Raw genomic sequence first — 14082 nt, 5'->3', positions numbered from 1 at the left:
GACGTCAACCCAGTTTGGGGCTATTCAACCCTTTGGAAGCAATATAAATAGAAGAAGAAACTTACCTCTTTGGAATCTACCAATCAACAAGTTCGATCTATAGTGAAGGACAATAAAAAGAAGTGTGAAGTCAAGGAGAAAGAAGGTCAAATCAAAGGAAGAACAAAATCAAAGTTTTTGGGCTTCTTCTCTCTCACACGTGCTACACTTTTAGGGTTTATGGGTAAGTTGCAGGGGCCGAAATTTCTGCAGAGATTGCAGGTCCAAAATTTTGAGTTGAAGGGAGCCAAAGTTGTAGATTGAAGCAATTTTGAAGGAATTGACTCTTGTTGACTTTAGCAGAGTTTGTCTATCTGGAAGGAGGGATGACTTGGTGATTGGAGGAGGTCTTGGATTGTCTCACTTTAACTTGGTTCTATTATAAAAGAAGAGTTTCATTGGGCTTTCCCCTAGAAGAGGGGTTTTTCCCTCGCTGAGTGCCTACATCTTGTGTCTCTTGTTATTGTGATCTTCATGCATTTTTGATTTGGTAATTACTTGATGAAATATAACATAATCAATAAGTAAAGAAGCAAAAACATATCATAATTAATTATAAAGAAAAGAGGAATCAAAATACTAATAAAGACATGCATTGCTTTCTCAACAGATAGTAGACAGGGGAAGTAGTTTTAGTCATTAAGAAAATTTGTAAACAATGGAAGAGTTGCAGACACTAAGAAAAGTTGTAGAAATAAGAAGAGTTAAAGATAAGGAGAAGCACAAGATTGGAGAGAGCATTCCTTTTCAATTTATTTCAAAGGGGGAGAAGTTGTAGGCACAAGGAGAATTGCAAATAAGGGGAGTTATTTAGTATTTTTTCATAATTTACTAAGGGTTTCCATCAATGAAAAATGGGGATATTGTTGGAATATTGTTTTCATTGATGTCAAAGATAGGGGGAGACTACATATGTCAAAGATAAATATTGGAAAATGAAGGTTGTTGGAAACATTATTTTTGAGATTTTTATGCTCAATTTGGATACTCTATAATTGAAGAAATTTTTACTCAAGTAGCTCCAATATATGGTTGAAAATAATATTATGAGATATTTTCAATGGTATATAGAACTCTCTATAACCCCATATGAATGAGGAGAGATGAAATTTTTTTGTAGGATGACCCAATCAAAGTACATCTGTGCTAACCCAACTAGTTTTACAAGTTGGCCCCATAAGAGAACATAGAATCACTATAAATAAATGATATATGAGTTCATTTGATGTGTATCTAAGAAATATTATTTTTGAGGATTGCAAGAGGAGTTGAGGAATATTTTTGGGGTGATTCTTGGAGTTCAAAGGTGGATCAAAAAGTGTGATTGATGGGGTGAACAATTCATCTTAGAATTTTCACTATAAATTTCCTTATGGAATGTTTCAAACCATGAAACTTAGTGGATACATATAGAATATACATATGATTAAAATTTCAGACCTTGGCTTGCTATAATTTTGAATATATTCCCTGAGGAAGTTGGGCTTCCTCAATGCTCCTAAAATCTACTTCAAACAGGTCCGCATGGAATTTTTTTATAGTTTTTATTTTAAGATGTTTCATATTGTAAAACTTGTAGGATACAAATATAAGATATTTATATAGCTATGGTTAAAATTTTAGACCTTGGTTCACTATAATTTTGGAGGTATGATATGAAGAAGCTAGGCTTCCTAAATGCTCCTTAAATATGGTTCAAACATGTTAATTTGATATTTTTACTATAACTTTCTTTATGTGATTTTTTAGGCTATGAAATATGGAGTGAGAGGAAATATAAAGGTATCTATGGTAAAAATTTAATATATTTTTTTTCTATAATCTTAGAGATATAATATGAGAAATTTAGTGTTCCTGAATGCTCCTCAAACATGATTCAAATATGTCAACTTGGAATTTTTTCTACAATTTTCTAATTGATATATTTCAGACTATAAAATATGGAGGAGGCAGAGAAGAGATATAAAGGTAATAGTGGTAGAAATTTCATACCTTTTTAGGTTATAATTTTAGAGATATGATCTGAGGAAGTTATTGTTCTTGAATGCTCCTAAAACATGTTTCAAACATGTCAAATTTGCATTTCTTATATAAGTTTCCTTTTGAGATGTTTCAGACTATGAATATGGAGGATACATTGAAGAGAGATTGTTGGTGTGTAGGAGAAGTGACCCAGAGTTCAAGAATATGCCAACAAATCCCCCTAAAATACTGAAATTTTCAACTTTCGTGAGTAGGTGAGGTCTCACGTGAGGTATACTAATGGGTTTGCAGAACCTTTGAAGTTTATGCAAGGAGATAGGGGAAATGGAGACAACTTTGGCTTAGAGTAACATAACCCAATTGAGTGTAGTTTCCATATGTCACAAACAAACACATTAAACATAAATACTTTTAGAAACCCTTACTGCATACACTAACATATTCCCATTATGTACAACATGTATTGGTAATGCATAATATATGGTTTTACCATAAAAGTAAATGTTCAATAGGCCTTCATTGCATGCACACAAGACTAGCTCCATCATATTACAGTAAAAGGAATAATGTTCGTTCATTTATGCAGTGACACGATAATTTACAACACATAAACTATCCATATAGAACATTCATCAAACACCCTGTAGGAACTTCATGACTCATTCATGGATCCCATCATTGGCACACAATATTCAAGCAACATAACTATGGATTTGGAACAAAAGCTCTGGATGTCATATTTATTAATCATCAAAAGTGTAGTTTATACACAAGCTGCATATTTCAAACTAAAAGAATTCATATTGTGATCATTTATATATTATTAATTTTCCAACGGAATTATAATAACCAGAATATATATCAACAACAGAGTAGTATTCCATCAAAGCTTCAGTATAATCATCTCCATAACCAAATAGAAAAACAAAGACAATATCGATAGTGCTAGAAACACAAAACTAACATTAAGAGCATGACCAAATTAGCATTGAACAAAACTGAATAAAACCATTGATCATCAACAACAACTCCTTATGTAGCCAAGCCCCAAGGGTTAGCTCAGTTGGTCAAAATCAGTGCCTCGCCATCGGGAGGTCACAGGGTCCAATCGCCCCGAAGCCCTTGGGGTCAGGCCTTGCTAGTGGGCCGTGGGGCTAGATTCCCTTCGGGGTCGATCAACCCAGATTTTTCTGTGGACATAGCACCACCCATTAACTAGGGTTTTTATGAACCACAACCTAAAAAAAAAAAAACTCCTTATATAGCCTTGTTCTTCCACATCTAGCTTCAAGAATCTCTAGGCAACTCACCTTGATGAGTTATCCTCATTCATGCCGAACCACAACCATTTGTTGAACATATCGATCCGAGTCGCCACCTTTTCCCATATCTAACCAAACTAAACAACTAGATGATACCTTACTAATCAAATTCCTATATCTTATAGTCATCTAAGCCTTCGTCGTACATCTGTGAAGAGAACTATATGCGGTGTCGACCACCCTCTGCGTAGTATCCCCATAATTAGGAAAATTTCCCTGTTTTCTCCGTAGCCCCAATAGTCCACCAACACTATTCATGGCTCATCCTTGAGCCACTATGTCATGATTCTGCACCAATGGAGGAACTTCTCAAACATTTCTTTGGCCTTGTGTGCGGTAGTCTTGGCTGCCTTTATTAATCCAATGATAGTTGTAGCAGTCTCTACATGCATAGGAATTGCTTGGAACAAAGCCTCATTATCAACAATGATGTCATGTGCCATATTCTATGTTGCAACAAGATGATCTATGAGTGGCATATCATTAACCTGCATTTTCTCCAATTTATATGCTAGTTGTTGCTACTATGTTCTCCAATGGTTAATCTTCGTGCCCAATCTCATACTCTTGAACACTGTAGCTCAATTTTCTGGTGTGGGAAAGGATATTGGACTGCTGCATATAGATTCATTATGTTGTTTGACATTATGAATTCTGGATCCAATGTCCTTGAGCTCGACATTATCCCGTAGTTTTTTCCATAAATCTATGCTAGCTGTTAAAAATAGCAACAAGAAATTCCAATTCAATTTGTCCTTGAATTAAATTGTAATTTTATTCTCATAGCAACTTGTAATATTTAATTAAGTTAAATTGACTTAGGAAATTCGAGTTGGAAGTCTATCTAGAGTCATGTAGAGTGATCCCTAAATTTTAGGGGCCCAAGTTAAGTTCTTTGGAGTTGTAATTAGATAACTCAGTCTAACTGAGTTATAATAAGTTAAACTAGTTCTAACTGTTGGAGGAACTAGTAGAGGTCTAGTAGTGGGGTAGTGCACCAATGCCTCACCAGTATGACACCAATTAACTGAATATTCGCTCACAAATAATTCATGCATGTTAGTTTAGATGACAACCCAATAGCGATTAGAGTTCAGGGACATTGTACTATTAGTTGTATAAATTTTCGAGTTGTACAGATGGTGCATGAAATCATTTGAGGACCTATGTTTGAATTGCACAGTTATGGAGAGTGGATTTCCCAATTAAATATGGGTTGATTCCTCTAGGAATTGTGCAAGGAAGTAGGGGCTTGGTAGGCAGTAGAATTGGCTAAGTGTTGGCTTGCGCTGGCTTGTGAGGTAGAGAGTTAGATTGTAGTAGTGTAGGAATTGTTCAGGACGAACAAGCATTGTATTTTCTTCTCAGATCTTATAGTTAATGAAATATAGATAGTCAGGATTTTTAGCAATTGCTTTCCCCAGAGAAATATTGTGTTGTGTGCGATTGATATTCTTCCTCTTTATGCTTATTGTTTTCATCGATCATTTTTGGTTTTCGCTGAGAAGAGTAGAGTAGATTCTTGTCTTTTGTTTTAGCAAACCACATAAGCTATTGAATCTACTGAAAAATCTACATGGTATGGGAGCTGAAGACAATATAGAAGAGGAGTTTTCGAGTTTGGTGTGCAGGTGAAAAACGAATTTGCAATTTCATACTTCAAAGCAATAATATGTATTTCTATGGGTTGCGACTTGAGTATGCTTTGGAGGGAAGCTCAAATTACATAGCCTTGAAGGACAAGATGGAAGCAGTGTTGGAAGACAATGGCATCAAGGAATTCATATATCATGACATTCTTAAGCCTCAAACATCGAATGCTAAAGATCTAGCTGAATGGAGAAAGTATGTGGCAAAAGCGAGAAGGATTATCCTGGAGGGAGTTCAAGACCACATTATCTCGAGTCTCCATGGCAAGGATACTCCATACTGAATGTGGATGGCATTGATAGACCTGTTTCAAAATAGAAGTGACCATAGGAAATTGGCACTAGAGGACAAACTCAGAAAGATCAAGATGGAGAAGGGCGACTCTATTCTGAAGTACTTGACTAAGTTCACCCATTGTCGGGATGAGCTTGGAATTTTCGAGATCACTATTGCCGAGGATGATATAGTGAGCGTATCTCTTCTAGGACTTTCCAAGGGTTGGCATAGTTATTAAGACTCTGTCAATGGGAGAGGCAAGACAATAGATTGGGAACTACTGTGGTCAAATTTGGTACAGGAAGAGATTCAGAGGAATACCAGAGACAAATCCTTATCAAAGACCGACGATGAGGAAAATTGTGCCGTAGCGGGTAAGGCAAATAAAGGGAAGGGGAAGGCATCCCACACTAAACTGGATTCTTATCATGGAGGAAAGAAGAAGGACATCTTGAAAGTAAAGTGCTTTCATTGTTAAGAGCTTGGACATTTTATTATAAAGTGTCTGCTCAAGAAGGCTAGTAAGAAGCCCTCAGGAGGAGCGACAGGAGGTGAGGCTCTTGCCTCACAATTCAAACTGGAATTTACCTTCATCGCATGTATGGTGTCATCGATGATGGGTAGTGTATGGTACCTAGACAATGGAGCTTCTTTCCACATGAATGGTAACAAAGAGCTCTTCAGTAACTTGGAGGAGAAGGATCTCCAGATGCATATCGAGATGGGTGATAATGGGAGGTATAGTGCTACCGAGCTTGGTATAGTTACCTTTCAGAGGAGGTCAAGTGCTCCCCTCACTTTGTGAGATGTTATGTATGTTCTTGGTTTGAAGAAGAACTTGGTATTTATTTCCATGTTGGAAGATAGAGGCTATGATGTGATCTTTAGTAAGGGAAAGGCGTTCCTTCGTCACATAGCCACAGGATAAGTAAAGAGGGTATGGGTTTGAGTGAAGAATTTCTACAAAGTGGAGGTAGAGGATTGTGCTGCCTTAAGCATGAAAGTAGAGAGGGTGCATAGCCAAGACATCAGTGAGTTGTGGCACATGCGGTTGGGTCACTTGCATCATGGCGCTTTGAAAATCATGTAGCAAATTTATACCGGTCTTCCCAAAGGTACACTAGAGAAAGTTGACACATGTAAAGGGTATAATTTGGGAAAAATACACCAAGGCTTCCTTTCATGACAAAGACATTCAAGCATAGGCGATCCTTAATTGAGTCCATTCAAATGTGTATGGATCGGTCTTGACAACATCCATGACCAAACAAAGGTATCATGTTATATTTGTTGATGATTTTTCTCGTAAATGTTGGATCTTCTTCATGCAGAAGAAAGATCAGACTTTTGAAAAGTTTTGTGAATTTAAAGCATTGGTTGAGAAAGATACTGGCAGGGAGGTTAAAGGTCTTAGGAGTGATAACAGTGGAGAGTATGTGTCAAATGAGTTTAAAAGCTTATGTGCGTCAAAAGGCATTCGACGAGATTGACAACACCTCATAACCCAAAATAGAATGGGGTGGTTGAAAGGAAGAATAGAAGCATAGTAGGGGCAACACAAGTGACATTGCATGATCATGGCCTACCACTACACTTGTGGGCTAAGGCATGCAACAAAACTATTTATTTGCAAAACATAAACCCTCATCGAATTCTTGGGATGAGTACACCAGAGGAGGCTTTATCTGGGAAGAGACCAGATGTGGGTCACTTCAGGATTTTTGGTTCATTGATATACTACCATGTAACCAAAGATGCAGGAAAGAAGCTTGATCCAACAACAGAGTTGGGGATATTTGTGGGGTACACTGATAAACCTCACAACTATTGGGTGTACCTGTTGACCAACAGGATGACAGTGGTCGTCAGGGATGTAAAATTTGATGAAGAGAAGGCCATGAGATGTTCCCTTGAGAGGTAGCATCAACTACATGCATTTAAGGAGCTTCTAACTCTTAAGGGGGAACCTCAGATTGATGTGGAGCATCCACATGCAGAGGATCAAGGAGTGGAGACACCCACTTAGGCAGAGTCTTCCAGATATGGGAGAAAGCACACCAGAGATGCTGACAAGTTATTGCATGATGTGAGAGAGAATGTGGGAGATCCCACATCACAATGCAGGTAGAGGAGGTCACCTGAGAGGTACACTGGATACATGGCTCTTATAAGCGGATGTGTTGAGATAGAGCCATTTTTTTTTAGGAAGCAATGCAACAACCGGTTTGGTTTGATGCCATGGTTGAGGAGTATGACTCCATTGTCAGGAACAATGTTTGGAATGTGGTCCCAAGATCGACGGACAAGTCAGTGGTGAGTTCCCAATGGCTTTACAAGGTAAATCAAGCAACAGATGGTAGTGTGGAGAAACACAAGGCTGGGTTTGTGGCCCGAGGATTCACTCAAGTGGAGGGGATTGATTACGATGAGACCTTTGCTCCTATTGCAAGGTACTCATCAATCATATCCATTTTGGCACTATCAATGCATATTGGATGGAAGATACATCAGATGGATGTAAAGACAACCTTCCTTAATGGCATGATTGAGGAAGAGGTGTATATTGAGAAACTTGAAGGTTTTGAGACCTTTGACTGATAATCACATGTGTTCTGACTCAAGCAAGCATTGTATGGGCTGAAACAATCACCCCGTGCTTGGTACACCAAGATTGATAGCTACTTCACTAGGTTGGGCTTCACCAAAAGTGAAGCGGATGCGAACCTTTACCATATTGTGGTTGAAGGTAAATTGTTGATTATTGTTTTATATGTTGACAATTTGATTCTAACAGGTGATGATAAGTTGATCAAGTATTGCAAAGAGGATCTTGCAAGAGAGTTCGAAATGAAGGACTTGGGGCTCATGCACTACTTTCTGGGCATGGAAGTATGGCAAGGTGATGAGAAACTTTTTGTCTCTCAGGGCAAGTATGCCAACGATATACTGCAAATCTTCCACATGGAGAGTAATGGACCCATGGAGACTCCTCTAGCAGGTAACTGGAGGAAGGAGGACGCTACTTCTGGTGAAGTAGTAGAAGCTACTATTTACAGGCAACTTGCGGGTTCACTCATGTATTTGGTGAACACACAAGCAAACATGTGCTATGTAGTTAACCAGCTTAGTCAATCAATGGTTAAGCCGACCAAGCTATATTGGAAGGCATCCAAGCATGCATTGAGATACCTTAGAGGTACTAATCAGTATGGTTTATGGTACATACAAACAGAGGGAGTGAAGCTTGAAGACTTGACTGATGCAGATTGGTTAGGGATTCCATCCGTCAGGAAGAGCACATTAGGAGGGATCTTCACTATTGGGTCAACAACTATTTCTTGGTACAAAAGGAAATAGAGATCAGTTGCACTCAGTTCAGTAGAGGTAGAGTACATGGCTACTAGTCAAGCAAGTTGTGAGGTTATCTGGATGAGGAAGATTCTAGTTGGTTTGCTTGGTTAGTAGATGGATCCAACTGTGATTTACTGTGACAATCAGAGTTGTATAAAACTCTTTGGAAATATAGTTTTTCATGATTAGTCCAAGAATATTGATATCTGGTATCATCATATTCGTGTTTGTGTGCAAAGGAGAATTATGTTGTTGGAGTACATTCCCACAGAGGAGAAGGATGCATATATTTTGACAAAGGAATCGTCAAGATGCAAATTCGAGTTTCATAGAAACAGGATCGAGGTAGCTGGTAATCCCTTTCTTGTTGAGAGGGAGTGTTAAAATTAGCAACTAGAAATTCCAATTTAATTTGTCCTTGAATTAACTTGTAATTATATTCTCATCGCAACTTGTAATAGTTACTTAAGTTAAATTGAATTAATTGACTTAGGAAATTCGAGTTGGAAGTCTATATAGAGTCATGTAGGGTGATCCATAAATTTTAGGGGCCCAATTTGAGTTCTTTGGAGTTGTAATTAGATAACTCAGTCTAACTAAGTTATAGTCAGTTAAACTAGTTCTAACTGTTGGAGGAACTAGTAGAGGTCTAGTATTGGAGTAGTGCACCAGTGCATCACTAGTTCCACACCAGTTAACTGAAGATTCACTCACAAATAATTCATGCATGTTAATTCAGATTAAGACCCAATAGATATTAGAGTTCAGGGACATTGTACTATCAGTTGTATAATTTTCCGAGTTGTACATATGGTGCATGCAATCAATTGAGGACCTATATTTGTATTGCATAGTTATGGAGAGTGGATTTCCCAATTAAATATAGGTTGATTCCTCTAGGAATTGCACAAGGAAGTAGGGGATTAGTAGGCAGTAGAATTGGCTAAGTGTTGTCTTGAGATGGATTTTGAGGCAGAGAGTTAGATTGTACTAGTGAAGGAATTGTTCAGGACAAACAAGCATTGTATTTTCTTCTTAGATCTTCTGGTTAATGCAATATAGATAGTCAGGGTTTTTAGCAGTTTCTTTCCCCAAAGAAATATTGTGTTATGTGCGATTGATATTCTTCCTCTTTCTTCTTATTGTTTTCATCGATCATTTTTGGTTTCTGTTGAGAAGAGTAGATTAGATTCTTGTCTTGTGTATTAGCAAATCACATAAGCTGTTGAATCTATAGAAAAATCTACACTAGCCTTATCATTTTGTGCAATACTTTTCAATGTCTGGTGCATTCCCAAATGTTTTGGATCTTGTTTAAACATTTTCTCTCTTGTCAATTTCTTCTTGTGGGGTAGCGAGATTGATTTTTGATTATATCTCCTCAACATGTGCTTTTAGGTCACGAACAATCTTTTCAATTTTGGATAACTTCTCTTTTATGGGAGCATTGAATTCCATGGGGACACTCGATATTTTTCTATATATTCCCTCGACAACCCATTGGAGTGCCCCTTCCCTTTCCTTAGCTTTCTTTCATGCTTCTTCTAGAGGTGTTTGCACTTATTACAAAGATTGGTGCTTAGAAGTAAGTTGTACTATGTCTACTAAGGTTGCTTGTGCCTAGAACCATACTTCCTGTGACTATTGCAAAGATTGTGAAATAGGCATGGGAAATTTGGAGATAATTATGTCTACTTGAGGTAAGACTTGAGCTCACTGCTAAATAAGGTACATTGTTTCACCAAACTTGAGGAAGTTTGTGATAATCCCAATTGGATATTTGGTGATAGAAGTGCACTAGTTGCCTCCATCATAGCTGCTAGCTTAGTTGCACTAGGTACAAGACTAGATACTCTTGATGCCTTGATCCAGGTGCTCCAAATCTTGATGCATCCAATCTTATGACTATTTATATTCCTATATGGGCTTCTCTATAGTTGTGACGAGGGTGTAGTCCTCTACTCTATCACTCTCTTAATTTGCTTCACTAATTTCTCCAAGTCATCCTCTAACAGACTGAGTTCAAGACCCATTGTCTTGCTTACTTTCTTTTTCTTCCTTGTTCCCTTTTGTTCGTATGGAAATGGAATTTTCTTGCCTAGTGTGTTGGGATTCTCTTCTTCTAGTTCATACATTGGGGCTCCAGATGTGGCTCATGTTGTGGCACTGTCTTCACCCTTATTAAGCATATTAGTACTCAACATCTATCTCTATCTCTATTTCAATATCCTACACTTTTGGTTTCTCATAAGGCATTGCTACACGCCTCTCCTTTGGCTAGTCATTAATTATCTGCGACATGTGATGTTTAACCAATTGATACTAACATTATAACCATTGCTTGTTGGGGTCATATCGAGCCTGAATGTACATAAAATGTGGGGTTGCACATAATCACACTATTGAGCCATAAGAAATAACAGTCTAGACAAGTATGCATGGTACCTTATTGATCACGTGAATAATTTTCTCCTTCCAAATGTAAAGCACAACATTTTTTTCCTACTACCATTTCTTGTCCATGGTATACCATAGAGATTGAATCTTGATGTGACAAAGTCTAGCTTGTCTATTGGTGGAAATTGGGTATCTTTTGGAATATTTCATACCATGAGGGCTATCAGGATCAAGAGCCAATAATAGTGGAAGTCAAAATTCTTATCTTGAGCCTTAATGAAATCTTACATAAAATAGTTTAGCAAGAAAGTGGCCCACTTCATCTGTACCCTCTTTACGCACTTCATGACAACTACCACTGTGCCTGCAAGGAATTGGTCATTCTTGCATTTTCTTAGAAATTTGCAAGCCATGAGTTGGCTATAAAACCACACTGTCTTGTTCTATTTTGGAGATTCTTACTCCACACTTCTCGTGGTCCATTGAAAAATTCTCCACAAATTATCTTGCCACTATCTTCTCATTTTTTTTGTTGAACAAGGGATTTATATCCTCACCATTAGTAGGGAGCCCTATAATATGAGCAATTAATCAAGTAGAATTTTTGATTGGATTATTGAGCCACACGAAACTACCATGCACACAAATGAGCATGATCTTAGTGCAAATGTTCACCTCCCAACTCTTGCTAAAATGTGGGATATCTAGAAGCTTTCATATCCTTGGATTTTCTAGTCTTACGACTAACTATTGCACTTCAACAACCACTAGATGGATTGGTTGTTCAATTCTTTTGGCGTACCTTTTTTTAGAAAATTCAGGGAACTTCTTCAATTCCTATACATTGTGGTTGTTATACTTCATTTTATCATCCAACCCCAACATATTCCCCTCCTATATAACCACCTCTACAATTGGAGATCTCTGTAACTTATACCCAGGTTATTTGGGAAGTTGAAACTTGGATTTAGCAACAGGTTGTGGCGGTGGCACTCTAGCAACACCCTTGGTCCGCCCCTTCTTGGGAACTGAAGTTGAGGCCATGGAAAATGTATCTAACAACTAAAAGACATGTCTGAAACTTACGCTACGATCTATGAAATTCACTCTTTTCTCTACTTAGGCGTCCACTCTACACTTGGAAATATGATATAATGAAATTGAAAATAAAGGAAATACTATTACCTTACATTCCTTATGTTCATTTCTAGTTGTAATAAGTTTTGGAAATCATGGCCTTATCCTACCATAACTTTGTTGATATTGAAATGGTCTAGCTCTTTGGGCAGGAATACCATTTGTAATTCTAGCTAGGTTGGAAATCATGTTAGTATCCCTTTTAACATAGCCGTTGATATGGAACACATTTTTTCTTATTTAACCTTAATTATTTTTTCTCAATCAAGTTCCACAATGTCCAATCAATGTGGGTGGCACATGCTTTTTCTGACACTTTTTTGATTCCATTGTTGTCACTGGATGTCATTTTTAGTTCACTATTCATGTTGTTTTTGGTACCACATTCTCCTTTGAATGCTAATTCTACTGATTGCGCAGTGTGCCAGCCATCTAGTAACAAGAAAGCATTAATCTGTCAAGTCTATGACATTGTTTCCCATGATCACGACATTCTTAGGGGTCTCTGCTTCATAGCTCCTACTTGTAAACACAAATAATCTTAAAAGAACAAAGCCTCTTTCTTTTTCCTTATAGATATATTAACTTTGTGAAGTGGGGTGTCTATCTATGTACAATTTCAGTTGGCTCCCATTAGCAAGTCCATCGAAGGGCTCTCTATTCAATTTATCTAGTTGGACAACCCTTGCATCTTTGAAATATTGAATGACATATGATCCAAACCAATGCATCTTGAATTTTCCAAGGTGATTCAAAAATTTATTATCATACCTCAACACAAGATTGCCAACTCGTAATTTTTTTTGCTTGATATGGCAATCACACCATACATTTTCCTTGGAATTTTGCACATTATATTGGAATATTGCCATAAACTAATCCTCTTTTAGCTACAATAGCTCCATTAGTCTTTTCTCAAATGTGTTGGAACCCACCAACCTTGACGATGTAGTAATGTAGATACTAGGGACTATGAATTCCATTGACATTACCGCTTCCAGTCCATATACCAATTGGAATGGTGTTTGGCCTTAATATTCTTCGATGTAGTCTAGTATGCCCATAACACTGTGGGAATCCTTAGGTCCCAATTGGCCCAATTTACATTGTAGACCTCTGTCAACATGTTCTCTAGAATTTTGTTGAATGCCTCAACTGTGCCATTTTCTTATGGATGGTATGGTGTGCTCTTTTGATGGTGCACAAAAAACTCTTTTACCATTGCTTCAATAGTCCAGTTTAAGAAGTGAGTCCCCTGGCCACTCATCAATATTTTAGGATATATGAAGTGAGTGACAACATTCTCAAATAAATATATGGCTATGGTATATGTGTTATAATCCTTAAAAGGTGCTACTTTAGGCCATATGGTTAGATAATCCGTTGTAGTGATAATGTATTGTGCTCCACTTCTCTTCATTGGTAGATTGATTGGCCCAATAAAATCTATGGACCACTTATCAAATGGTTGTAAGGTTGTCTATGGGTCGAGTGACATCTCATCTCATTACAAATGTTTACCCACTCTCTAACACACATCACAAATATGACAAAAATCCTTCACGTCATGATGGATTGTTGGCCACCACTGACCTACATTCAAAATGTATTGTGAGGTTGATTTTCATGCATAGTTTCCTCCATGCAATCCTTCATGCACCTCCTTTAGTATGGAGAGTCTCTCATGCTCCAATACACATTGGTGGAGTATTCCATTTTTGCCCAACTTGTACATACATCCTGCGATGAGATGATGGTCTGCAACCTTAACTACCAATTGATTCTTTTGTGCCACTATGTACTCTAGCGATGTTGTCCTTGTATTGAGGAAATTGACGATTTTTGCAAAATGGTCCTCTATCATTTCCACAAGAAATAATTGCGCATCTGGTAAACCATCATTTACGTTTCCCACTTCTTCACTAGA

This window comes from Pinus tabuliformis, chromosome 3_2 (genome assembly GCF_031772625.1).
Source record: "Pinus tabuliformis cultivar Carrire ecotype Pingquan chromosome 3_2, CPIR1, whole genome shotgun sequence".
Taxonomy (NCBI): domain Eukaryota; kingdom Viridiplantae; phylum Streptophyta; class Pinopsida; order Pinales; family Pinaceae; genus Pinus; species Pinus tabuliformis.
Note: the sequence above shows the minus strand (reverse complement) of the source record.